The sequence below is a fragment of the Wyeomyia smithii genome, chromosome 1 (genome assembly GCF_029784165.1).
Source record: "Wyeomyia smithii strain HCP4-BCI-WySm-NY-G18 chromosome 1, ASM2978416v1, whole genome shotgun sequence".
In the NCBI taxonomy this organism is placed as follows: Eukaryota; Metazoa; Arthropoda; class Insecta; order Diptera; family Culicidae; genus Wyeomyia; species Wyeomyia smithii.
Window position 1 is genome coordinate 125,022,881 of NC_073694.1, and position 14,099 is coordinate 125,036,979.

Genomic DNA, 14,099 nt, shown 5'->3' on the forward strand with positions numbered 1-14,099 from the left:
AAATTTTAGGCGGAATTTAGCGAAATTCAACGAAATTTAGCGAAATTCAACGAAATTTTTCGGCAATTTCGCGCAACCGAAATTTCGCGAAATTTCGGGAAATTTCGAGTTTTGCGAAATTATACGAAATCATTCGAAATCTCGCACAGCCTTACTTTGCGCTCGAGAAAAGGTATGACTAGAATATTGCCCTACAGATCGGATGCAGGCTGACCTCCTTACTAAGCCGTTGGGACCCGTGAAGCACATGGAGTTCTGCAAACTACTGGGACTCAGCATGGACCTATCCGGTGAAGAGAGTTCACACTGAGGGGGAGTGTCGGAAGGTACATTGTTCACCTCTTTATAAATACACCTTGTACACTTTTTCACAACCCTGTCATTCATACCTACTATGTATGCACACCTTGTTTTGCTGGTATGCGCGCCGAAATAGAGAAAGCATCATAATCCCAAATCTTGCTAACGCGTCGTGACGTGTTTTTATAACTCGCCTCCTCTATCCGAAATTCCTTGCGGGTGCTACGTTGCGTATCCTGTACTCCGCCGACAACACTGACGTTTTGAAGTAGAAAAAAAAATCTTCTAAGATTCTTGCCAAAAGAATATAATTGTAATTTTATTATTCACACTATTGTACTATTGAAAATAGTCAAGCCTTGTCAAAACGAAAAATTCGACCTCTGATTGGTCGTTATATGATTGCTTCCCAAGCACGGTCGACAGAATTATATACCTTGCAATTGAAAACATGCTATTTGGCCTATATAAGAGCCTGTTTCAGCCGAAGCCGAAGCTAATAATAGTTCTAGACAGCGACAACAGCAGTCGTCCTCCCTTAGCAGCAGCACTAGCAGTGCAGTGGATACCAGCGATGGCGGAAAGCGGCCACAGCTGTGGCATAGCAATGGATAGCGCACTAGTTGCAGCGGATTCCAGCAACGATAGCAGCTGGACCAGCTGATGCAGGGACAGTGGATACCAATGGCAGCGTATAGCGGATAGTGAACTAGTTGCAGCGGATCTCAGCATCGATAGCGGCTGATGCAGTGAGGCAATTTAGTCATGCAGTCTGTGCGATAGTGGGCACTAGCAGGGCTGGAATTCACCTCAGTGCAGACAGAACCACACAAATTTGCACACAACACATTTGCCATCAAACCGTGCGTGCCATTCCCGATATTTCGTTTGTGTTCTCTTCTCCCCATTAAGAGCGAATGGGGGTATTTCTTTCGACTGAGTACACTTTGTGCTTTTGCCAAAATGTGCGACACCACACCACAGTGGGGAATCGCTGGCCATCGACCCAAATTTGAAAATGTGAATTTCATTTCAATTATATTTTTCCTATAGTTGTATACTATTGAAGTGACAGAATCCAAATTTTTAGAGCATTACGACAAAATTTGAATTCTCTATGATTTTTCAAAGTGTACTGAGTCTGCGTTTTTTAGCGTTTTTCTTGAAAAAAATGCAATGTTGCGAAATTTGCTGGAGCCCCAAGAGTAACTTGAATCTTGATGACGTCTAAGTAAAAGTTGTCTATAATATAGTGGAGAATAGATCCTCATCATTGGATAATGTATAATCTCAATGTAATACTCAAAAAAAATTGACGGAATCAAAATATTACGTATTTTTGCATTAAACAGCGTTTAAAGTTTAGACACTAGTTGGCACTAGTTTTAAAAGATAGCTTGGAAAAAATGCCTCAAAATGCATATAGTCCGATCTTGCGCAGAGTTGCGCAGAGAACCTGTTTTCGAAGAGAAACAACGAGTGTTCGGCACATGTCGGATTTCAAAAATGTAAATTTGAATTGCACACTGCAAACCACACTGTATCAAAAACTAGTCATTGTTTATATTTTGGATCACCAGCACTGACTACCAAAACCATGTTTTAAGTTTATATCATACCAGTCACATGTAAAAACAATCGTGTAAGCATAAACCATGACATTATACATCGCCTGCTAATTTCTTCAGAGCTAATAGTGAATAATTATTTTGACATTAGAAACTGCATTTCGAAAACCCTTCTTGAAGATATTAAAACTGTATTGAAAATGAACACAAAAATGAAGATGAAGGTGAAAGTGAATGTATATGTATACGTACGTATGTATACGTAAAGTATACATATATGCAAGTGAAAAGTTAAAAGTGATAGAATTAAATAGTGAAAGTGAAAAAGTGAAAGTGTAGTGAAGTATTTCTATCAAGACGCTCGAACAGAAGTGAATAAATTTGAAAGTGAATGGAAAAAAATGCAAATGGAAAAAAATGCGAATGCGATAAAAAGAATCAATAGTCACTTTGAAAAAAATAATAACAAGTCATAAGTGATTTTCAACACGAAGCATATTTTTCATTTTTTTTCTTTTTCTTAATAACTGATTAATATTTTATGTTTTTTATGGCATATGGAAGTCTTTCAAGCATCATGCATTTTATTTTCCAAAAGATTGAAACCGACGTAAAATTTTCCGCATATAATATATGTGAAAAACATGAAATTTCTCCTGGCGTCAAAAATACGCATTTTCATGCAAAAATAATATCAAATTCGGACTCAGCGTCCCAAAATTATATAAAACCATGTATTTTCCATGATTTGAAGATTTTTTCGCTTGGCCAGCATTTGTATGGAGCCGCCCCACTGTGCACACGTTGTGTCTTATATTGTGTGTTGCCTGGGGCAATGATTATCGGATTTGACAAACGAACGATTATAGTTTTTTTTTTATTTTTTTTTTTGGTTTTTGCACTTCATTTGACTCCTACTGAAATAATTTAGGAGCTAATTTTCAGTGCTGCTGAATGGGTTAGTTTCAAAACTAAAAATGGTTTCTTCCCGGAAATAGCCGCAATATGTCTCGTACATGAACAGTATGGTGGCGATAGAAATCGACTTTTCGAATTTTGTTTAGAAGTAGGGCTCAATAGTTTCGTCTTCGAAAAAAGTTCCCATACTAAACTTCAGCATAATCTAACTTCGGGAACACGAAAGCATTATTGTGTGACCAATGAAAAAAAAGCACAGGTAGTTCATAAATTGCTGAATATCAAAAAATTCTGATGCCAAATATCTTTAAAATGCATGAAACATCGAGATCTGGTGTTATCCAAAAACAAAAAATCGATCGGTTAAAGTTTCACTTTTCGACTGAGCGAACTTCTAAATGCGACGAAGGACAGTTTTTTCCATACAAGTCATTACCACCCTAATGAACGGTATTAGTAGTGAATGCATGTAGCGATTGTATATGAAGACCGTGATAGAAACATGTCTGGACGTGTGTAATATGTCTTAAGAAACACGTCCACGCCATTGAGAATCGTGTTCAAATGAATTCTCAAAAATGTAAATGGTTCTTCCTTAATTCTGTTTCTCTGCTATTTTTTCTACCTGCAACGCAACGCAAACTGCTCAAACTGAAGCTCTTTGTTCTCACGCAATGTGTCACAAAAAGCAACACAAAGTGTTGTTCCGTTCTACCGCTTTTGAAATATTTCTCACTTGGTTGATATCTTTCATAGTCATTTCGTTTTCGCTCTTTCTCTTTGTGCCTGTTGGTTGTCAAAATGTGTAGGTACCGTTCTCGTTGTACCTTGACGTAAAATTAACACACTGAGCGCAATGAATGTGCGAATGACAGCCCCGGGCACTAGTAAATGCATTCAATGAAAAGTTGACTCTTTTTGACAACACGTGAGCCGTCTAGTTTTGAGTGTTGAATCAGCATTTCACTGTTTATTTTATCACAAGGAATACTTTATTCGCACTGTCAGTGATTACGCAAAGATGTAATCGGCATCTTATCCGATACTAAATTGAACAACAAATTGTCCTTTTCAGGATGAAATAAAGACCTGATGATTAAAGCGTTAATATTTTCTCTTGAGTTAATTTACATTTTTAAATTTGTAAAAGTTATAAATTTTACTTTATTTCCGTGTCTCAGAACGTACTGAATTATCTTTTCCTTCAGTCATGAGCACGACATCCGAAAAAATTTCATCTCGAAATTTAAAAATTGTCAAGCCCCAATCATGACAAGCAAATTACATTACAAATTGAAAATGGTCAATCCTTGTTGAAGCGTAAAATTCGATTGATCTGATTAGTCAACGTTTATTTACTAGAAAAAATGACTGACACGCAAGCAGCAGGGTTATCTTTCTTGTAAAAGTATTCTACTTCAACCTTGCGGTCGTGGCTTTGCACACAACCCTCCTGTTATTTTCTGGTACACATTGCCCAATAGTACTCCGTACTCCGTCCTGTCCAACTGCTCGGCAAATAATGAACAAAATGAATTTTCTTATTCTCGGCTTTATCGAGCCTCAAAGAAAATTCCATAAGGAACTGCCAAAATGTTCTCAACAAAATCAATGCAGCATTTTTCGAGTGAGAACGAGACAAATGCAAGGCTGTGTAGGTACACCACCTTCATAAACTTCTCAAACAGTGATTTTATTCAGAGCATGGTACCATTCCAGTAGTTCATTTTGTACCATTCATTTTGTTAGTAGCTTAAGTATTAAGGGTAAATATTAGTAAATAATGAATATGTGTGTTCAATCACAAATGGTGACTTCTCAACAATGTTAGAAAAATTGTAATTTTAATTGTTAAGATTTGTTTGCTTTAGCAGTTGGGGCTTATCATTCGGAAAAATTCAAACCTACTTGTCAAAAAAGGGGAATTGGGTTGTTTAGTTATTCACGGAATTCCGATTTTCATATATCATCTGAATGAGTGTAATTTTCTGAGCAAAACATGATTTTCAAAAACTTTATATCATTATCCTTCGATTTTTAAAGAAGAATAAAAATTAGCTCTAAATCGCTACAATGACAGTTGGTATATGGGCGAGCTGTCATTGTAGCAGTTTCGAGTAGATTTCAAGCAGTTTAAAATCGTGATTTGAAAAGCGAAGGACAACGATAGAAAATTTTTTTCAATTACGTTTTACTTAGAAAATGCAGATCTTTCAGATGATATAAAAAACTGATATAGTTGAACAACCCAATGAAACTTACTACCACAGATAACAGATATCCAAGCTAGAACAAAAAATTCTCGAAATCGCGTGTAAGATTTCAAATTCTTACTCGTTTGGAATGCTAACGACATCTTTCTGCAACTTGCGACTTTAGCCACTTTAGTGATGTCAGCGCTGGATTATAGTTAAAGCTGCCAGACGCAAGAATATTCTCACAAATAGTAGAGTCGTTGTTTTTGCAACGATATAACACTGTTTTTGTGAGGTTTGTGTATTTTTTTTTCATATCATCACTAAAACAAACAAATTTATCGCAAATATGAACTGGGATTGAATAAAATTGTCGATTATGTACAAATTACGACTGCTCAAAATTTCTACATTAAAAAACGGCAACGCTTCTTATTGCAATAATATCGATAAGATGTGGGGGCCCGGGGCCCGGGCCCCCTGGGCCCCCCCTTAAATCCGGCTCTGGGTATTCCTCTAACAATTTTTTAACTGCTACGCAATAGAAAATAAATAGAAGATTTTTTTATGGTCTGGTAAAATCTATTCGTTTAGTTTTATCACAACCATGTCATGCCGTCTTTAATTTGACCGTGTTTCGTGCGAGAAGATGGTATACTGAAAATGCTGTTACATGGTGTCGAAAACCTGGGGAAACCTGCAAAATCAAGGAATGTCAGGGAATTCATTTTTCGATTAAGGGAATCAGGGAATATCAGGGAAAATTTATTGTTATTGATTATTTTATTCTACACCGTCTTTGAACAAGTCATACAGACTGAATAGCTTATACATAAATTTTAACTATTCTTAATTCTATTTGCAAAAACGGTACTTGACAACATAAAATCGAGCATATCACCCATGTCGTTCAATGCACGGAGGCACGCGTCTAGTGAGTTATGATAACCATAGCAAGTCTGGTGGTGAGGAATAACTAGCAATGATGTGCTACGGAGTCGTCGTGAAATGAACTTGTTCAAATAGTGCAGGACAGTCGATGGTTTCGTTGATTAGGTCGAAAATGAACATTCTCTACTGATTGAGGCGTCTTTTCGACAAGAGCTCTAATTGAATAAGTTGACACCGATCGGTGTAGGGCGGGATATTATTTGGATCATTCCACTGGAGACCGCGTTAACCAAATCGTAAGAACTTTTGTGTATCCGCTCTATTTTAAAAATCTGTGTCATTTGGAACGGGCACCAAACAGGAGAGGCGTACTCCGGAATGCTGCGCACTAACGAGCAATATAGAGTTTTGAGAGCATAAATATCAGTAAAATTGGAGGTATGGCGGCGAATAAATCCCAACACAGAAAATGCTTTTGCTGTGATGATTCCAATGTGTTCGTTAAACTCAAGTTTTGAATCAATTGTGACTCCCAGGTCACAGATGGATTGTACTCGGTCGAGGCACTCAAAACCCAGTAAATATCGATTTTCAACTGGTTCGTTGCAGCGAGTCAAGGATATAATTTTGCATTTTTTGCAATTTACACGCATGCCGTTGTATCGCACCAAATCATCATAGTATTCAAATCATCTGGCAACGCTTCACAGGATGAGATGACACGGAAGAGTTTCAAATCATCAGCGAAAGATAGTTTTCTCGACAAGATCAGTGCATACAGATCATTTACGAATATGTTGAATAATAGGGGCCCGAGCACGCTGCCTTGAGGTACACCGGATGCAATGATTAAAACGCCTCATCTTAGCAATGATTAAAACATGTCGCACAGTGTCGAAGGCCTTGGCAAAATCTATGTACACAGAGTCAACTTGGAGTTTTGCTTTAACTTCTCTGGATAGGGTGGTTACGTAGCAAATCAGATTCGTCGTCGTTGATCAGTGTGTCATGAAACCATGCTGGAATTCAGATAAGAATGGTGACACAGCACTATGTAGCACGTTGTGAACCAATTTTTCAAAAACTTTGCTCAGACAGCTAAGAATGGAGATTCCGCGATAGTTAGTTATACAGTTGCGGTTCCCAGACTTATAAACAGGAATAATGTACGCTGATTTCCAAACCGTTGAGAAGCCTAGATCTCTTAATAGCTCGCTAAGAGAAAATTAGAGCGATTGGTGACGCGAAAGCAATAGCACAGTTTTTCAGTAGTAAAGGGGGTATCTCGTCAACGCTTGGTCCTTTATTGACATCTAAATCTTCCAGAGACTTTCGTACGTCGTTCTTGGAAAACTGGATGGTGGGCAGACTCAGGTCATACACTGGCACGTGAGCGAATGCATTATGATTTTGAACTGGTGACACTTTGCTGAACACGTTTTCGAAAAAGGTCGCGAAGAGATTGGCGATTGTACTGCTAGTCCGAGCTTCCACACCGTCGAGGTTCATGATATTCGGAATACGGTTGTTTGATTTTTGCTGTCTGTTGGAGTCCCAAAATCGTTTGGGATTTTGCTTGATGCTCAACTGGATTTTAGCGATATAGTCACCGTAGGTAGATTATAGCAGAGCTTTGTATGTCGCCCCTACTTCATATAGCTTTATGCGATCGCGGTCTGACTTTGAGAGAAAATAGCGTTTCCGGGTCTTCCTGAGGATATTACGAAGATTGCGCAGCTCGTAAGTTCACCATGGATTTTTGAATTAGTGCTGAATGTTCGTCATTTCTTTGCCACAATGTCGCTAAGAATCCTCTGAAGTTCACCGTAAAATCTGCGAAGCAAGTTATCGACAAAGCCAATACCCAGTATAGTATCAACTGGAAGCAACGGAATCGGAGGCAAAACGAGGTCGAGATGATCTGGCTGGTTGACGAAGGCGAGATCCAGGATTATGCGGGTTGTCATAATAATTAATATAATATATTAATATATTAATATATTATTTAATATAAAATTTCCGTTTTAAAAATATTTCCGAAAACCAATCGGAACTTGAGTGAATAAATAACTGGATAAAACTGGCATATATCTGAAAAAACTGGAAGATTTTGGGAAAAAACTTTTTAACTGGATCACTTGAAAAAAAACTGGAGGAATCCAGTTTAAACTGGAGCATTGGCAACCCTGGTAGAGAATATGCTTCCTTATAACACCAATGGTAATAAAATGAATTCTATTAATATTTTTCAAATGATCTCATATCTGAAAAAGAATATTGCATTTTTATTTGTTTTTTGACAGCATGAGTTTAGAAAATCTATACCGAGCGTCTTAGCAGAGTGATTGAGAAATCAAAGAAATAGTTATCGGTTTCCGTTATACTCTACTAGAATTTTTTTTTTTTTTTGGAAATAAATATTGAAATTCAGTCCTCGCAAATATATATTTCGACTGTGACATACAGTCTTCCTCAGTGCTTATGTTGACTGGTAAAGAGCAAAGCGTAAATCCTGTTTTTTATTTGTAGTAGGAAAAAATGAAAATTTAGCACTCTTAATTGGAGTAGGTAGGGAATTATGCGGTCGATTGTTTACCGTACCATGTCTGGGGTTTTTGGGAAGCAGATTGAATAGCCATGAGGGGTGATTACCTGCGTCTTTATTGAGAAGCGTGCATGAGTGTTGTTTATGAATTTCTAAACTTTCAGCTACGTCTAGTTTCCATAAACTATTAACGGGGCGGTCCTTTCTTGAGAATTGTTTGAAATATCATGTCACTCCCACGAGTCATAGAGTAAAAGTTAAAAGTTCTATAGCCCCTCCATTATGAAACATATGGAACGGGAGTGTGTGAAAAGTAGCATCAAGTTTCTTTATAGTAAACTTAGCTCCACCACTCTGGAATGTTATTCACTTCATTTAAAACTCTCCGAAGAATTTCCTTTTGAATTCCAAAATTTTCTAACTAAAGTTAAAGTAGCCGAAAAGTGTGAAGGGGAAAGAAAACGAAATAACAGTAGTAGAAAGACAGCCAAAGTAGGGTAACGGGGGTATTTTGGCCAGCTTTGGGAAGCGTTCGCACAGTTCATTAAAAACAAACACAATTTTTCAACATAAATACCTACTCTATTATACCATTGTTAAAAGCTAAGTATCTTTTTTAATATACACCGCTCAACAATGCAATATATTGAAAAATATCCTAGAAATATCAAAATTTGGCCCACCTTTATATCTACAGACGTGTATGGAAATAGTTCGGACTAATTATATTTAAGATCATCATCGGTATTTTTAGAGCAAAAATAATGGGCTTGAGGAAAATATCCTTCTGCTGTGAATTTTTGTAAATTTTAGGCATCTAAAAATGAAATGATTTTGCTTATAGCGGTTTGACAGGCATTCTCATCTAATTTCATATCGTTAAATGTGATAAATTAAGAAGTAATTACCTGTAAATTGTCACAAGCTGCTTCTTTGTACACGTGCAACGGCCGAACGGTAATCAAAGAGATGTTAAAACTTGGCATGGTCAAAATATGTTCGCTTTAGAAAAAGACAAACATATTTCGGCCATGCCTTAAACTACTATTTTAACTTTTTCCAACTTGTTAGAGTATACAAACTGTTTCTATGATATTTTATTGAAGTTACTACAACAACGAATTGTTTCATAAGCATACATATTTGTTACAATAGCTTCCGGACGTTGACTTGTATAATACCACTTCCTCTTGACTTTGGGTTGACTCAGCCATGACTTTAAATATGTATGAACTAATTCCAAAATTATACTACCTAGAGCCAATTTTTCGCCGAAAATTATAGTGTAGTATGATTCTTAGGTGTGTTATTCAATGTGGCATGCATAGTTTTCTAAAATTCATTGAATTTATCAGATAAAATGCGTAATACGTTACCGGGTGGGCCAAAATATGCATGTGGGCCAAAATACCCCCGTTACCCTACACCTCATTGACGACTTTGTGGTCAATAGGTCTTCGTACGAGTTTTCACAACCCCAGCAAAATCTTCTAAACATGGGCCTAAACTTCGCAATTCCTTCACGACCCAATATTGAACAATCGATCATCGATAAAGAAGCTAGGATGGACAGTTGTAAACTATCCACTGAACAAACTGGTGAAGTACGCCAAATTTTTTCAAAAATTACCAAGACACTGCCACGTCATGAAAATTCGTCTGATATAAAGACAATTGAGGAATTACGTAAAAACCCTGTTTTCTATTTAAAAGCAGATAAGGGGAACAAAACCGTCATCATGGACAAGTCTGACTATGATGAACAAATAACCCAAAAAATTGATAAAGGTCCATATTGGGAACAGCGACTTAATCCTCTTGCTGATATGGTAAAACGTGTCGAAAATATAATAAAAGAATGCAAACCCGTTTTGGGTAATGCGTTACAAAATCTTCGTGTTTCAAATCCAGTTCTTCCAAGAATAAAGGGTCTCCCCAAAATTCACAAACCTGGAAATGAAATGAGAGAAATTATCTCAGCGGTAGGGGCTCCCACAGAAAAATTGGCTAAATGGCTGGTACTGAATTTCAAGCCATGCCCAAGAAATTTCCAAGTCGATCAGTAAAGAGCACCGGAGATTTCGTTGAAAATTTAAGATCCTCGGGTAACATCCAATCTGATGAGATAAAGGTTTCATTTGACGTTACGGCCTTATTTCCTAGCGTTCCAGTGAATGAAACCTTAAACCTTTTAGAGGACTGGCTTCTTTCCCAATATTCTGATAATACTTGAAAAAAGAAAGTTGACAGTTAGTTGAAACTTTCACGCCTGTGCATGAAAGTAAACTACTTCACATTTCGTGGTAAATTTTACAAACAGACTAAAGGGGCACCAATGGGGAATCCTCTTTCTCCCTTTCTATGTGAGCTCTTCATGGCAAATATAAAAAGTACATTAGAGAAGAGGAACATCTTACCGATTCGATAGTGGAGGTATGTGGATGATAATTTTTTGTATTTTTAAAAGGGCGGATCTTGAAACTTTTTTCAGATCCCTTAATAATACCCATAAAAATATAAACTTCACAATTGAAAAAGAACTTAACAACAGACCCCCTTTCTTGGACGTCGTTGTAGTCAAGAAGTCTACGGACTTGGAATTTGAAATTTATCGGAAACCCACGAATACAAAACGGGTAATACCTAACACTTCAAACCATCCCTTCCAGCATAAAATGGCATTCTTCCATCATATGATCCACCGCATGGAAACTTTACCTCTACGTGAAGTAGCCAAGCAAAAGGAACTGGAATATATTTTCGAAATTGCTAAACTTAATGGTTACAATGAAAGTATCATTCAAGCCATTGTTGATAAAAAGAAGCGTGCTCAAATTCGGAAATCTTTTACAACACTCACCCCAATAACAGAAGATCTGAAAAGGGTAGCCGTTGAATATGACGTTAAATTGACACGCCCACTTCGTTCAAAATTTAGGAAATTTGGGATGGATATTGTCTACACTAGTAGAAATACCCAACTCAAAACAAAATTGGGGTCTACCAAAGACCCTATTAATACCCTGAACAAAGCTGGAATTTATAAAATTGCATGCAGTCACTGTGACATGGTTTACATTGGACAAACTAAACGTAACCTAGGGATACGTTTCAAAGAACATTTCGCAGAAGTGACAAAAGCAAGTAAAGTTTCAAAAAATGCCCCACCACACCTTTTTCAAATCAAAAGTGGCTGAACATATTTTCAACGAGGAACATCCACTAACTTCGGATAACATTCACCTGCTCCGCCCCGTTAATAATTTATGGAAATTAGACGCAGCTGAAAGTTTAGAAATTTATAAACAACACTCATGCACGCTTCTCAACAAAGACGCAGGTAATCGCCCCTCATGGCTATTCAATCTGCTTCCCAAAAACCCCAAACATGGTACGGTAAACAATAGACCGCATAATTCCCTACCTAACTCCAATTAAGAGTGCTAAATTTTCATTTTTACCTACTACAAATAAAAAACAGGATTTACGCTTTGCCAGTCCACATAAGCACTGAGGAAGACTGTATGTCACAGTCGAAATATATATATTTGCAAGGACTGAATTTCAATATTTATTTACGAAAAAAAAATTTTTTTTCTAGTAGAGTATAACGGAAACCGATAGCATGAGTTTATTAATTAGATTCTTGAATATTGTGCTTGTTGTAGGTTAAACTAAAGACAGTGTTAGTTCGCGGCAAAAAATGAATCGCGGGTGGCAAAACAGAAAACTTTTAAATATGTATGGGTATGTATATTTATATACAGATCCTGTTAAATTTTGGCACGGTTCAACTTTGAAACTGTTCAATTTAGGTTCGGAAAGTTTTTGCTTTTCTCCTAGTTTTCATTCATATTTTCTTTCAACAAAGACTGGTTTCGGATATATGGCCGGAATATGTTTCAGTAACATGGTAACGATGATCAAAGCAGTGCTTAGAAGTGCCTAAAATAGGATTGGTCGATCTTGAATTGATCTACGAAGGATCGATCATTTCCATCCCGATTCTCGATTTTTTTGATCGATTTTTCTGCCCTGGAAAAATCGAGAAGATCGCTTTTTTTCGATCCGATTTTTTCGATCTTTTGAAAATTTTATTTATTTTTCAGCGTGCAGAACTTTTTCTAGATGCGAATTTGAGTAATTGTCAGGTATCGTGTACCGTTTCTGGTCATGTGCGGTCGTTCCAAGGGGATGACATCATGCTATCCCTTTCTAATGTGAGAGTGAAGAGTTCTTCCGGCAACCATTTCAAGTTAAATGGAATTTTTGCTGGACTTTTTTCGTATCTGTCAGGCGAACCGCAGACCGTTGAGATGTTGGGTACGCAGCAAATATATGAGATTGACAGCGATAGCATAGTCCTGGGTCGTTCAAGTTCAAGCTCAAGCTACCGTGTACAATTTCTGGTCATGTCAGGTATCGTGTATCGTTTCCGGCTAATGTTATCTTATCGGCTTTTGAATGGTTGCGTGCGGTTATAACATCATCATGCCCCCATATAGTCCATTCCATTCCTGCCTATAATACAACAGTCGAACCAAGCTCCAAAAACATTATTTCGAGTAATCGCGTTTAGGGATTTTTTGTTATAGGGGCTTATTACAGAAAACGAGGCGAGTGACGAGTCGCCTGACCAATTTTGATATTGCAGATGGTGAGTCGGCTGGATTTTGGACTGTTCGACTCAGCTGTCACCAGCCAAGTTTCACTCGTATTCTCTAATATAACATTTTGCTCATCTCGTCAGTGACGAGAGGCGACTATTTAAGTGACTTGGATTCTTCATGAATAATAGATTATTCTTTCTCACGTACACTGGTGTTGATACCAAAGTTAGTAAAAAAAATGGTGCTTTGTTCAGTAAATTTCACAGCGATACAAAAAGTGCTTTTAAAAATCGAATCAATAGAGATCGATCCTGTGGCTCCGATTTTTCAGATGAATCGATCATGGGACCTCTAGGCTCAATCGATCCTGAAGATCGATCTTTCCCTGCAGATCGCCCAATCCTAGCCTAAAATCCGCGTTCCGAATTGATTTGCATTGCAGTGATATTTCCGAGTGAACTCTGTATTTTCACGACGATTGACAATGAGAACCCGAAAATGGCAACAAAAGAGACAAGATATTGAATCACTTGACGGATCTCCACGCTTACTGTGATGGTTGCTGGCTATTCATGAGAGAAAGAAACGAGCGCGATGATATTTTCTCTCTCGGCATAGTCAGCATGTTGCTTGGATTAATCGCAGCTCTGCAACTAACTTAATGTGGTGGCGCCGTGTCATCAAAAGTAACGCTGGTAACACTGAACATCCTTTCTCTTTTCCCCACACGAGTTTAATAGGTTGTTTGTTCAATTGGAATGACACTGACAGATCATTTTCATTCCAATTTTGACAGTGTCGCCACTTTATATATATTTACACTCAAAATATTTTTCCCGTTATACTGCCGCTCATGGCAAGTCCGTCCCATTTGCGTTTTTGTGCAAATGAGAAAATAGCTATTAAAGATCATAACGCTTTTGGAGAAATTTCGCTCCTGTATGTTTTTTTAATCAAAACCATCAACAGAATTTGATGCTGCAATGGCAGATAAACACTTTTGCGTCATAAAACATGCATAAACAGCAAAATTTGATTAAATTATGTTGAAAAACATTAGCTGGGACTCGTA